General features: G+C 33.4%; 1 long non-coding RNA gene across 2 annotated transcripts; it reads left to right on the top strand.

Moving 5' to 3' along the window:
• The first annotated feature begins 8692 nt into the window (after positions 1-8692).
• On the top strand, positions 8693-11135 carry LOC147397582 (uncharacterized). 2 transcript variants are annotated; one of them, XR_015180272.1, is made up of 3 exons: positions 8693-8852; positions 9523-9621; positions 10688-11135. It is a non-coding gene; the product is annotated as an uncharacterized LOC147397582 (long non-coding RNA). The 2 variants fall into 2 exon arrangements; XR_015180273.1 differs by having other exon boundaries at positions 10613-11135.
• Positions 11136-14216: the final 3081 nt, after the last annotated feature.

The raw sequence follows: 14216 nt of genomic DNA, 5'->3' as shown, positions 1-14216 counted from the left end.
CAAAAGTTAGGACTTCATCAAATCCAGACATCCGAGAGAACGTTCTTCCACTCTCACCTCAGTCGTTGGTTTGATGGAGATGGTGCCATGGTTTTAAAACTCGTCCGAGACCGAGACGTATCGCCCGAGTTAACTCGGTATCAGCGGTGAACGAGACCAACTCACAATGAGTTATGAGACGAACGCGTCTCGTGAGTTATGCGAGTCGTCTCGGACGATATTTTCGCAAAACTCGTCCGAGACAAACGAGATATCCGAGATATTACAGATTTTACATTAACTCGCGAGACAAACGAGTTGTATCGGACGAGATTTTCAAAATCTCGTCCGAGTTAACCGAGACAACCGAGTTTTGTGAAAAAAAAAGTTAAAAATGAAAATTTCTATTTTATTTTTACAAGCAATAGCTATTGAGTGATATTATTACTTTCTTGTGATAAATACTTAAATGTATTTTTGATAATTTATTTTATTTTTTCTTTAGAAGTTTTTTGATGAAAATTTCAGTAGAAATTTATAGTAATCTTTAGGAAACATGTGTTTTATTTAATGGGTAGCATTCAATGACTAACTTTTTGGCAAAACATTTTTCAAAACATGAGTTAGAAGTTTTGGAATGGGCTGATTTCTGGTGAGGATGATCTCTATGGTGAGGAGATCATCCTCACAAAAAATCAGCCCATTCCAAAACTTCTAACCCATGTTTACAAGTTGAAAAATCGTGGACCGTCCATTTTTTGTAAACTATTTTTTATGGGGTTAGAAGTTTTGGATTGGACTGATTTTTGGTGATGATAATCTCCTCACCGTAGAGATCATCTTCACCAAAAATCAGCCCATTCCAAAACTTCTAACTCATGTTTTGAAAAATGTTTTGCCAAAAAGTTAGCCATTGAACGGGACCCTTATTTAATTACCTTGAATTTGATTGATAGGTATATTATAATTTTTTTTTAATTTTATATTTTTTGAGGGGTTCATTTTTTTAATAGGAATCAATTCTGAATTTTTCCTGATTTTTTCAGATTTTTTAAATGGTTAAAAACCATTGTTTTAATGTTGAACGAGACGACTCGATGAGACGAGACGTATCGCCCGAGTCAACTCGGTATCAGAGGTGAACGAGACGAGACCAAATACCGAGTTTAAAAACCATGGATGGTGCTCACCGTCTGGTCCGCATGGTTATAATTCCTTGGAAGATGGTACAAGGGTTCAATCATCGAGGGTCGTTCTATTTGCACCTATCTTTGTGGAGTCATGGTTTTCTGACTAAATTTTTTTCACTCGATCGACATGATAAGTGTAGAAAACCATATATCTTTTTCTTTGGGATACACAAGAAAAATATATATGATTATGTTTACTTACCACATCAACCGAGTGAAAGATGGAGTGAGAATTTTTAGTCAAAAATCATTATTCATCTCGGTGCTTGGTGCATCCACTTTCTTTTATGCATCCCACCCAAAATGTGCTTTAGGTGGGGGGAGTGAGCATAAATGGCGGAAGTAAATAGACCAACCCTTCAATCAATGTTGTTAAACAAATCGCTGTCTTGATGTGACCCATCCATTGCGACATCAACATATATAATTGGGAAAATTACTTAACGGACTCTCACGGAGGAACTTCTTTCTAAATAATCCATAAGTTTTCACGATTAGCTAAATAAAACATTTAGTAAACTTTTTAATTTTAAATGGTCCCTAGACTTCACCGCACACATGTATAAGGTACTTGAAATACCCAAACTACCATTTTGTCATCTTCTTCACATAGTTAGATTTTTCAGTGGTGATTGTGATCATTTCTGATAATATTTGATTGTGAATGATATTCATGATCATTCTACATTTTCCAATGGAGAATGATATTCTGTTAATTTTGAACATTTAGATGTATATATATATTTTTTAGTTCGTTGGTTTATAAAAAGAAAATTGAAGAACGAAAGTGAGATTCAATTTCTTTTTTATGATTACATTATAATTTCTTAATTGCAACCGTAATTGATGTATTTTTAAGTATTTCGAGGAAGTTAACCAAGTATCAAGATTGGTAAGACAAAATTGTTATAAAAAAAAAAAATCCTATTTGCATTACAGTCGAGTTCACCACACTTTATTTAATTAGTGTTGAGTTCGAAACTAAGTAATGAGTTCACCATTTTTTAATTTAGTGTCGAGTTCACAACTTTTTATTTAATTACTGTTAAGTTCAACGGTAATCAAATAAAAAGTGGCGAACTTGACATTGTAATACAAATCGGATTTTCATTTTTTTTTTCTTCAAAATTTTCAACTTCAATACTTGATTAATCTCATCGAAATATCAAAAAATGCATCAATTATAGTTGCAAATCAAAAGTTACAATATAATTATTAAAAAAAAAATTGAATCTCAATTGTGCTCTTTTTATTTTTTATTTTTATAAATCATTGAAATAAAAAAAATACATCTAAATATTCAAAATTAACAAAATATCATTCTCCATTCGTCATTCATGATCAAAGATCGTCGAAAGTTATCGGAATCATCATTGAAAAATCTAATTATGTGAAGAAAACGAGAAAATGGTAGTTTAATTATTACAAATATTTTATCCAGGTGAGATGAGGTCCAGGAACCATTTAGAATGAAATTGTTTTACTAAAGGTCCTATTTAGCTAACTGTGAAATTTTAGGGACCATTTAGAAAGAAGTTTCTCCTCGAGAGTCATTTAAGTAATTTTCCTTCCCTGTATAATTACTTCTCGTGTACAAAGCGTGACACCCAACAACAAAAATAAAAAATAAAAAATAAAAAAATTACTCCCCTATAAGGAAATACTAATAGAGTAGGATACAATGACACGTGGGATGTACTTGGTACTTCCATTCAGGGTATATTATACAAACCATAAATCTGGACCGTGCATCAACCAATCCATCTAAATTGGTGATCAAGCTTTTGCTTTTGGCCTAGGAAACGATGTAGTTGCCTGTCACGTTTCAGTAGGAGAGTACATTACTCGAAGATAGCTACTCCATGGCAGGAAAAAATATCTTATCCAGAATTCGGTATCAATTCAATTAAACTTTTAGTTGTAGATCATAAATATACTCTATCAAAGGGGCTGTGAATGGATTAGATCAGATTTGAAAATTCAATTTGTTCCAATCCGATAATCTTGGATTCGGATCAATGATTTAAATTCTAATAAGGATCTGATCCAATATCCTATCGGATCGGACATAATATAATAAAATGTTAGAAAGTATTTATATTCTATTATATACTTATATAAATCTATAAATTTTATTTAATTTTTGTATATGAATCCAATCTTGGCCAATTCATTTTTATTGAGTCGAGTTTGGGTCCTACCATAGAGATCCAATAAAGATCAATATGATAAGAATCTGATCAAATGGTTATCCGAGTATCTCTAGTTTGATCCAATTTGACGGAATCCATTGAAAGTCATACTCTCTACTCTATTTACTATTCTTTCTCAGATTCCTCGAGATTTTCAACAATCTTGAGTGTAAGATGAAAGAGTAAAATAAAGAGTCATGATAATATGACGCTCCCCTTGACACATGCTCACATTACAGAACCTTAGATCATTTGCCTCGAGATACACGAGAAAATATTTATGATGTTGGATTAATGACATCATGTAATAATTCTGACCGTTGGTTATTCATAAAGATTGGAAGTCACACTCTCTAATATATTCTATTGGATTCCTCGAGATTTTCATTTATATCAAGCCGATGATGAAAAAGTAAAGTGGACAAAGGAAATGATACTGTCCATCTAATAAGGATTGTGCCAATGACATCATGTAACGTTTCTGACCATTGGATATTCATAAAGATTGGGCTAATGAAATCTGAAGGAATATGTGAGGCCTCACGTTGATGCCTCTAAGAATCCCTAGTGTCTTCTGGAAATAATATCTTCGCCCGATGTATCTATAATTATTCTTTGCTTCTGTCTCCAACTGTCGCATGCGCATCATTTAAGCATTGCATCATGTCTTTATCAAAAGTTTATATAATAAGTCTAGCCTTACTAACGTAGTAAGATTTCACAAATCTTACTAAGATTTGTTTAGTGTACCTTGCGGCATCCAAAAATGATGATAAAAAAAAAACTAAAACCAAAACAAAAAAAGTCTATGATTCCGTGTCCGTGCCACGTCAGTCAGTATTGATCGAGTGAAGACTTTCTAATTATGAAATAAGCACTATTCTTGCAAATCTCATCTCGTACGGAGATGTCTTTATAAACAGAGTATTGATATTCTAACGAGAAAGTCTTCACTCAATCCATACTCAATTGATGATGTGTTACGGATACAAAATCATAATATATTTCATCGGGATATGTAAATGCACTTTTTTATGGGGATTTGCATTTGTGTATCTTGAGAAAATGGGTCTAAGGTTCCCAACTCGTAACACGTCAGCCGAGTGTTGATCTAGTGAAGACTTTCTAATTAGAAAATCATTATTCTTATCAATATTTTAGATCAGATATATATATATATCTTTGTGAATAATAATGAATGCACGCAGGGTTGATGTGGCAAGGGCAAAGAACTACAGATCTTTTTCATGTGTATCCTGAAGAAAAAGATCTATGATTCTGTGTCCTTGTTATTATGTCAATCGCATACAAAAAATTGCATGCATTCATCATGACTCTATCTTTATTTTTAGCAAGGCTACTTTTAAGATCTAGAAATACCAAGTGTACACGACTACCAATATACAATGGAGACTTTACATCTTGGGTTCCATTAAATTAATTTTTTTTAAAAGAAACTTAATTGTTAAAAAATCGAAATACAAGGAATTAAGGCTCTCATTTTGTCCTGTTGGCCCATCCCAAAAAGATAATGTTAGGACTTTGATCTCAAGCCTGCAAACATAGGGCCTGTGTGGATACAGCTCTCCGTGCAAGAACAAAAGCTCAATCACTCCCCGCAAGAGCAAAAAACCTCTCCGCGGAAGAGCAGGTCTTTGAAGCTTCTCCACAAAGAGCAAAAAACCTCTCCCCGCAAGAGCAAAAACCTCTCCACGCCAAAGCAAAAATCTATCCAAACGTTTGCTAGCTCCCCGCAAGAGCAGAAGTCGTCAAGAAGCTCTATCCAAACGCAGTGATAGGGTCCAATTCAAAATTGTTCACCCATTAATTTGGATTGGATAATGTATTAAGTATTAACAATGTCCAACTCGATAAGTCAATTATTATATTATATAATGTTATATGTAATAATATGTCTAATATAATTTCTGGGCTTAGACCCGTTGCTTTGTTGGTTTAACACAATGCAAAGTAATTTTGAGGTCGTGGTTCATTTTCCCCATTACAAATACATTACTAAGAAGAGATGATAAACAAATAAAAAAAAACTTAAGTGTGATGTCTTGTAAGGTTTAGACCAATTCTTTGTTCGAAAATGAAGATGGTTCGTTGTGACGTTCCCTTGTGGGACAACGAGAAGGATGAGCTGTGAAGTTCAATCGTGGATGATAGTAGGATGTATTGGTTGGTGCACTTACCATATGGGTTTATTAACAAACATGTTTTAAATCCCAGGGGTGCAACTTATAAGTGGATATAGATGCCTCAAAAAGTCGGTGCAACTGTGCTCACCCTTTTGGATAATTGTGTTCAACCAAAACTCTTAGATATTCGATAATACAAAGTACAATTGTGGTAAGATGATAATGTTCTCTATATGCACAAGGAAAGTGAAATTTGTAATAAGTCATAATCCACAAACACCATTCAAGTGCCAAATTAATTTATTAAATGTGTTGTATAATAAAATTTAAATATGGAATTTACAGTTACATGTAAATGAGTTATTGAAGTTGAAGCATATTTAAAAGATATGGACGATAAATTTTTTATGAGTCAATTTTATTGATAAAAAGTCATTTTTTTTAAAGATAACAATGTTGTTTCGCCTAAGATGTTTTTAGTTTTAAATGAGAGAGGATACGTAGAAAATACCATTTGGAGAAAGAGGAGAGGAGGGGACTGAAGTATCATTTTCCTATCTATGAATGAAACAAAAAATAAATAATTAAAGAACGAAAGACTACAAATAACCTAAAAATAATTAAGAGAACAAAGCTATTAATAGTGACGTTGTAAAGATACAAAAAACAATATCAATAGCATAAAGACATGCATCACCTCGAAAAATGGCTTGTGTTCCTATCCATACTCCTAGTCCTCAATTCAAAACTTGACTAAAAGGATAGAAATGAGATAATATCTGCTTCTTATATCAGGATCAGTTTAGTAAATCAGAAACATTTATCATAATTATAAGTTCGCCCTTAGTAAAATCTCAATCCCATAAAGTCATATTGATGGTTAAAAAATAATTTAGATAACAAATAAATTTGGATTGGAGAATTACAAATTCGTAGAATAAGCAGAAAGCTTGATAAAAGGAAAGGAACCCTCGTGTGGACGCCTGACGATAAGCAAAATATAGTGTTGCATAAAATCGACTTTGTTCTTGGGACACATAACAACATTCCAAACAATGACTTGTTTGGAGAAGTGTCTCACATGATGGGAGACAAAATGAGAAATTATCACATGATGTCGTTGACTTTAATATATAAGATGTAATATATATAATCCTCTTCCAAGAAGCCATGAAAGATATCACCATAAAAAAGTTAACCTCGAGGGGTTGGCTCAATGGCAATTTTGAATCCAATAAGTGGTGAGAGTCCGTAGGTTGTGTGTTCGATACCCAATATGAGCAATGACTCCTTGAGGCTACTCTCGAGGGCATACCCTCACTTATTTTCTTAGAGGGAGAGGTCCATATGCCTTGGTCCAGTCCCTGGCTCACTTGATCTCACTAATTGGATGTAAGTTGGGAATACTTGGGATTCTCTTGTTAAAAAAATGAGATATCATCTTTAAAGTCAAAAGTATACGATCCTATTATTATTCTCCCCGAAAATATGTTGATCCGTGGATTAATTTTATCATACAAGTGAAATTACAAGTCGCTTGGTGACCTTTTGAGAAGAAGATTTGACTTGTTTGGCAAAAATCCCAAAATTCAAGGCGTGACTTGTGAGGCATGGTTATTTATCTCACAAATTTTATTGAAAAAAGAAAAAGAAAAATCTAACATCTTTGAATGGACCATTTTCAAGATAAATGATGGAAATATTATGTTGGTGTGCATAGTATTTGTCCATTTTAAAGTAAGTTGTCATGTTTTACATCGCTCTCATCTTAACTACAAGTTACAACAATCTATTGAGATATACAAACTTTAAAAGGTCGAGAACAATAAACAAATGGAAAATGCTGGAATGACACAAATGGAGATACAAAGGTGATAAAAATGATGTGGTGGCGCACACATAATCATAGATGTTTTTTCCTCGTATTTCACAAAAAAGCATCTACGATAATGTGCGTGCCACCACATCATTTTGTCACCTTTGTGTCATCCCAGCACAACTCTAAACATATTGCACGTTACTTTGACAAATAAGATTTATTGTAATTCACTTAATGGATTAACTAGTCCTAGGTGGATTAGTATTGCACTTTATCACTTTAAAATCCTCCTCTTTAAAAAAAATACAAAAAAACTGCATTCTTTATCACCATCATCTTATTTTATTTGACCAGTCAAAGTCTACAATTAGTTGTGAGGTTATTCTTTTTCTTCTTCATCGTCTATTAAAGAAAAATAATAATTACAGTATCACATTTCACCATCATATTTTTCTTTCAATTTTGCTATATGTGGTGTTGTTGCAGTGTCGAGAGAAGATGCATGAAGTTACGATTGATGGTAACAATGATGAATAAGAACAAAGAAAGTGCAATGACAAGAAATAAGGTGCAATTTCGGATCGATAAATTATTAATACCCGTAAGTCGTGAGTTTGATACCTAATAAAAACATTAATTTCTTAGGGGCCTCCCGCGAGGGTGCACCCTTACTTACTTGGTGCGTGTGATGTGTAGGAGTTGCAGTGTCACGAGATTAAATCTTGGACAAGATCATAATCTATAGATTGGGAAAAGCCCAGAAGGAACCCAATTCCCTTTTTACATGGATATCCGATTATAAAAAATAAAAGATAATGGTTTTTTTTAGAATGGCACAAAGTCCAATAAATACACATTGAAAATTGGATTTTGTACCAAAATGCCCTAAAAAAAAATATTTTTTTTATCAAAATACCCTTAAATTCCAGTTTTCTAAGTGTATTTATTGCACTTTAAACAAAACGCATTTTTTTAAGCTGGGAGGCAAATAGCAACTTATGATTTGCAAGTAGTGGATCCCTTCCCACTCTTCACTAATGTATCTGGTCATTTTAAAACTGCCATTGGCAAATGTCCGCCTTATTATGCCACAAAAGTACTGTACATATGCCACGTGGAACAATGGAATCAAGAAGGTAACCGTCATAGAAGGCGTTTTCACGAATAAAAAAGGATGGTTAATTTGGTAATTTTAGGAAAATACTGAGCCCTTTTTGTTAAAACATTTGATGATTTAATCCTATTTAGTTGACACTTGCATATTAAGAAGGTTCCATTTGTGAAAGCTTCAAGAATTTATTTTTCGTCCCCTTCGTAAAAGCTACAACCTCTCGCACTGTGGTACATAATTTGAATGTCAACTTAAGTGAATAATATAATAAGTCAGGGGTAATCTAGTAATACTGTAATTTCGGACAAAAATATATAAACCGGTGAAACCTTTTTTATCTTTTGTTTCTCTCCCCTGTATCGAGCGAGGAGATCGAAGCAAGCCTGCAAATATTCACAAAAACAGCTCCGCAGAACCGTACGTTTCTTCGTATTTTCATTTTTCTACATCACATATGGCTCGTAATCTTAATCCTCGACTCAGATCTTTGAAACTTAACGATTTCTCCTATGGTGGTTGTGTTTATCATCGTTTCTGTCATCTTCTAAGCTCAGCGAGTTCTACCCGCCAATGTTTTTGGCCTCGAATTTTGTTCAGTAAATCGGATTATATTTACGGATCGTTTTTTCGTTAGAGTTTGGTTGATCTTCCGAGGATTTTAGGGTTACTGAGAGATTTCTGATTTTTTCTGGTGGATTTTATTCAAGGATTGTTCCTTTTTTTCTTGATCGGGTTATTGGAGTTGTTTTGTGATGTTTTAGTGTTTTGTTCTAGAAATGGCGCTGCCGACCGATTTATCAACTTAAATCCTTCAATCGGTTGCAGATTTAGTGTTCTTGGTTGCATATTTTCTTTTGATCGGATTTTTGGAGGTTTTTTTTGTGATGTTTCAGTGTTCTTGTTCTAGTAACGATGTTGCTGACCGGTTTCTCAACTTAAATCCTTTAATCCGGTTGCAGATTTAGTGTTCTTGGATAGGATTTTGTTCGATTTTTTCCCGATTTTAGATCTGATATACTTGAGCTTCTTACCGAGATCGAATCTTGGTGTTCCTTCTATTTATATTCGTGTTATTTTTCCTTCTCAGGAGCGGCGATTTGCATGCAATGACTCAATACTGAGATGCAAAATATTCCTTGAAACGTTAAACGCAAGAGAAGAAACGTTTGTTCATCCGCTGAAATAGGTTAGTCAGCTTCGTTCGATCTTGATTTTTTTATTATAAGAATGTTGACGATGACATTGAAGTTAGATGTTTGGAAGGTTTGCTCTTGCATGTCTGATATGAACTTTTATTTTTGATGGTGTTGGCTGAAAGTTCCATTTTGAATGATTCATCATGCTGATTTCAATATCTGAGAAGGCAGAAGTGATAGGTTTAGGATCTGCTAATTTCTAAACTTGTTTCAGACGATGTCATGTAGGCAGGTAGATTGAGCCAAACCATCACTCGTTCTTATTAATCTAGAGATAATGCATGCTTACTTCTAGTTGATTGGTGTTTGCAAGGTCAAGCTTGTGCCCAAATTTGCTAACATTGCTTAAGATCTTGTTTGAGATCAATGATTTGAAATCAAAACCTATCTGCATGTTGCATGCCTGCCTACGAAAAAAAAAATGAGTTATCCCATATAGAATGGTTTGCTTGATTATAATTTAAATCATGATTTGGAGAAATCTCTTTATTTCTTAGTAAATGATTGGCTAGTTCCCACAAAATTAGTAAATGTAACACTCAAGTAATAGTAATTCCAGTCATTCTTCGGTTTGCGTATCGTTAGTCGTTGCAATATCATTAAATGTTATGAGGAATTGTAATATCGCCCTGCTTTTGGAATTTTATGAATTTATCTCAACGATGAAGTGGCGTTCGTTATAGTTATTTCCATTTATGTGCTTTTTAACTTGTCAAGGTAATTGATTATTGGTTCCTGTTGAACTGATTATCATGCTTCAAATACATTATTCTGTTGCCTGCGTTGGACTCAAAAAGTATATCAGTGTCAAATAATCTGTCGCTGAATGTATTTTCCCCACCCTTTAATGTTCATTTGTGACTGTTTTTTCAAATTTTATTTTGTTTTATATATTTACCTTTTTTGAAGGATCCAATGCTGCCAAAATTAGCCTAATTATCTCACATCTTAGCTTGTTAATAAATTTATCATCATATGTAGGGTTATTGAGTTATAAATGTTAAGTGCATCCTATGTTGTTCAATCCCGGATAATTTACTGAAGTGATTTTATCAGCGTAAGTGGACGACATGGTACTACTTGCTTGTATCTTCCCTTGAGTGCTATACTCGGTCAAATGAAAACGTCAAAGCCAATGGCGGGGTGATACAACATGTTTGAGCTTTGGAGGAGGTTGGATAGTGATAAAGTTTTTTCTTTTCTTTTAATTTTTAATTTTCATGGATTTGAGGTTTCGAAGAGGTCTCCATTTTCAAGGAGTTCATCATGGGTTAAAATATATGGGGCCAGGTGTAACTGTGTAAGTAAAAGAGGTAGGATTTGGAATGTATTTGGTATGAGGAATCCACTGTTAATGTAAAACCCTTTTGTTGTGTGAGATTTTTGCCAAAAAAACAAACAAAAGTTTTGGTTGTAAAATTGTATGAGAGAATTGGCAGATGGAGTGTAGGGTTGGAGGTTGTTCCATAATGTTAACTTAATCATCTTTCAAGGTTTGATTATCTATCCATTTTGACACAAGGCACTGATGACAAGAGTTGGAACTAGAATGATGACACTTTTATGAGGGTCAATTCCATTGAACGTGGGATATCTTTATTATCTTGAATGAGGATTTATTTAGCAAGAAGCCAAAAACAATTTCCGAAAAATAATCAGAGTGCAAGCTAGTGGATTCCTTGCACTTTGCATTATGTTTCTCCATAGGGCATCTAACTTTTGCACCTTAATTGAAATTTACTTTATTTTTGGAATCTTTGGTCGTTTAGTGTCCAAATCCAGTGACTTTGTTGGAAAGCTGTGAAAAAGTTCTACATATTTTACTCTTTTGATAACTAAAGAACCAAGGCTTTAAAAATGGTGTATCAGAGATCTAGTGAGTTAGAAAAGAGTGGTACTTTGAGACTTGAATTGGATTTTGAAAAGTTCTCAGATAGCTCAAAGCTGATTAGACGTAATGTAATTTAAATCCAAGTTACTTTTATTTTGCATAATTGTATATGATAATAAACAAAAGCAATGTATTGTAGAATGTAGGGAAAAAACTCTCATTGAATAATTTAATAAAAACTATTAAGATTTAAGAATAGTGATCTAAGTGATTTGCACCTTGAGTGCCTCTGGATATAATTCTTTTGTCATTGGGTCCATCCACACCATCTTGGCATCAGGATATCTATTGTTATCACAAACAGACATAAACTTAAAAGTTGATATGCTCATATCTGCTTGAATTCTTGGCAGAACTCACTACAACTTGATTGGTCTTCGTTGAATATGCTCAAAACATTATTGGGGATGTATTATCTAGGGAAAGAGAATAAATGCCTATTTCGACAAAAAAATTATCCACAAAGTTTGTTATATCATCTAATGGATATTTGTTCTTTTCTATTTGTTTGACATTTTGGCATTTAGTTAGCATTTATTACTTTGAAATGCTTGATTTCGTCTTGGATGGGCATTGTAAACATAAATTACTCGCTAAAAATCACATTTACTTATATGTAAATAAAACAAAAAATGGGTTTATCTATTTCAAAATTTTCACTTTTGTGGGTGCAACCTCGAGTTCTTCAAATATCACTGACAATAGAGAAGAACATGAACAAAAGGAAGAGTAAAAACTCTCACTTAACTTTACAATCTGTGATGTATATTTTGATACCGTCAAGTCTTCCTTGGATGCACCGATTGAAAGGCCTTTGATGATGTGTTCTCAATCTTCTTTCCTATATTTCTGGATGGGTACATCTTGAAAATGAGGGTGGATTTTATCAACGTCTTTTTTAGCTTTCTTAAAAGTATAAGGTCTCCAAATTTAATAGTTGGAGTAATTGATGAAAGTTGCGGTCAAATGAACTTACTAGAAGTCGTCTTGAAGTAATCAACAAAAATGTCTTGTTGTAAATAGAGAGTTCTTTCCACTTAAAGATAACTTGATTTCTCTTGAATGCATTGATCTCTTCTTCACTTGGCCTTTTTTTTGGCCTTATCTTTGTTTATTTTCCTTTTTTTTATTATCATATCCTATGCCTATTATCCTTCTCTCTATTTTTATTTATTATTTATTTTATTTTTATTTCTTCCAAGCAACGGAGTTGCCGGAATTTTTTATTTTTTGGGAAGTTATTCCATCTTCATTAATGATGGTTTGATTGAAGATTTTCAATTCCATAGGAAGAAGTTTTTCCATCTACTCTTGAATAAAAATTACTAAGATTTAGCTTTTCTACCTAATTTTCCTTTTCAAGAAAGCTGTGATAGTGTGATTGGATCTACATTAAATATATTTTCTTTTGAGAAGATGCAATTTAAAATACTTCTGATTGAATCTAATGTAAATATACTTGTGAGAATATCTTATTTTAAGCTTTGATTTGGAATTTCTAGTCCTTCGATGATCTTGGCTGCCGATCACCTTGTTTGTTAGAAGAATTCTTATTTATTATGTGTTTCATATGCCAAAATGTATTTTCCCTTTTTTTTTAACATACTTTGATGGTAGGTGGAATGAGAAGAAATGGTCTAAATTACCCACACTTGATCTTCTTATCTCTTGGGGTTTTGTGAAGCCCAATTGCTGTGCTCTTTGTTTAGCAAGTGGTGAATCTGTTGATCACATCTTACTTCATTGTGAGGTGTCCTCCGCCATTTGGAGGCACTTCTTTGGTCTTTTTAGGATTTCTTAGGTTCTTCCAAATACTACTTTCTATCTTTTTCGGAGTTGGGATTTAACTTGTTTCTCGAGGAAATTGAACATTTTGTGGAGATTTTTTCCTTTTGCCATTTGTTGGGGAATTTGGTTGGAAAGGAACGGGAGAATTTTTAGAGGGGTGACTTCTAATTTCCATGAGATTACCCTCAACATTTTGGGGACTTTATTTTATTGGCGTAAGTTATACCCTGACTTTAAAGGGTCTTCCATGACGACTTTGTCTTTTTTGGTGAGAAGCTTTGTTGGATTGTTAGGAGTTTTTGGGGTTGGTCACCTCGACCGCCTTGTGTCTTTCTTGTATTCTTTCCCCGCATGAATGAATTTATACTTATAAAAAAAATGATGTTTTGGTTGCGTCCAAATAAGGGAAGAATTTAGATGAATTGAATGTATATCTTTTCCCCTAGGATTTAAGATCTTGAAAATTTTCATTCTGGTTTCTTATTATGGTTGAAAACGATTAATGCTCTATCTTGTATAGTTTACCCTTCAATCGAGGCCAGCTGATCTTTAGATATTATAGTTAGCTACACACTTGGGAGCACTAAAACTGAGATCGTTTCTCTTGACAAATAGTAGTGAATGCTTGGCGTTATCTTCTTTTTTATTTCACTAACTAAAAGAATTAGCTATACATTAAACATTACATGGCAGAAATGCAAGGGCTGGAACTTTGTCAAAGGGGAAGATATTGGAGACTTTGAAGACATATCTTGGAAGGTTTATGTTGATTGTTTTGGTGCAAAATATAATGGGGAAGAGTGAAACAAATGTTTTTTGTTGTTTCAGTTTATAGATAGTTGTAACCCTAGAATCTATGGGAGTAGCAATCTCAAATCTTAAGTAGGTCCACAATCAATTGTTTGA

This window comes from Akebia trifoliata, chromosome 8, assembly GCF_017979445.1.
Source record: "Akebia trifoliata isolate Shusen 1 chromosome 8, ASM1797944v1, whole genome shotgun sequence".
In the NCBI taxonomy this organism is placed as follows: Eukaryota; Viridiplantae; Streptophyta; class Magnoliopsida; order Ranunculales; family Lardizabalaceae; genus Akebia; species Akebia trifoliata.
The sequence above is the reverse complement of the archived record's forward strand: the minus strand, read 5'-3'. Positions and strand labels throughout refer to the sequence as shown.